Here is a 372-nt window from a genome sequence, read left to right on the forward strand (position 1 = left end):
CAAAGGGGCAGCGCTGTGGCTAGGCAAATTGCTGCACAGCACCAAAGAGGGATTCAGCAGTAGCAACAGCAGCAACTGCTGCAGCAGCAGGAAAAGCAGCAGCAGCAGCAAAAGGGTCAACAGCAACGAAGGCGGGAGAGAAGGACGCAGGCGCAGCAGCAAATCCAGCAGCAGCAGCAACAGCAGCAGCAGGATTTTTGTTTTCTTAAATAAGATTCGCGTCGGCTCAAAGAGGTAGCAGCAAAGGTGGCGTTAGCACGCAGCAGCAGCAGCAGCAGCAGCAACGAAAGCAACAATGTGCGGAGAGCTGCAGCATTCAGCTGCTGCCACAGCAGCAGCGACCAGCAGCAACGGCAGCAGCAGTAACGGCCT

The 372-nt window shown here is 56.2% G+C and overlaps 1 protein-coding gene across 1 annotated transcript in view; it reads left to right on the forward strand.

Annotated features, from left to right (window-relative positions):
* The window catches only part of ETH_00033975 (uncharacterized protein), a gene marked incomplete at both ends in the record, with an annotated part of 3438 nt that overhangs the window by 1177 nt on the left and 1889 nt on the right, over nt 1-372 (forward strand). The gene's annotated exons all lie outside the window — the stretch shown is intronic.

The sequence above is a fragment of the Eimeria tenella genome, genomic scaffold (genome assembly GCF_000499545.2).
Source record: "Eimeria tenella Houghton genomic scaffold, Eth_scaff2279, whole genome shotgun sequence".
Classification (NCBI taxonomy): domain Eukaryota; phylum Apicomplexa; class Conoidasida; order Eucoccidiorida; family Eimeriidae; genus Eimeria; species Eimeria tenella.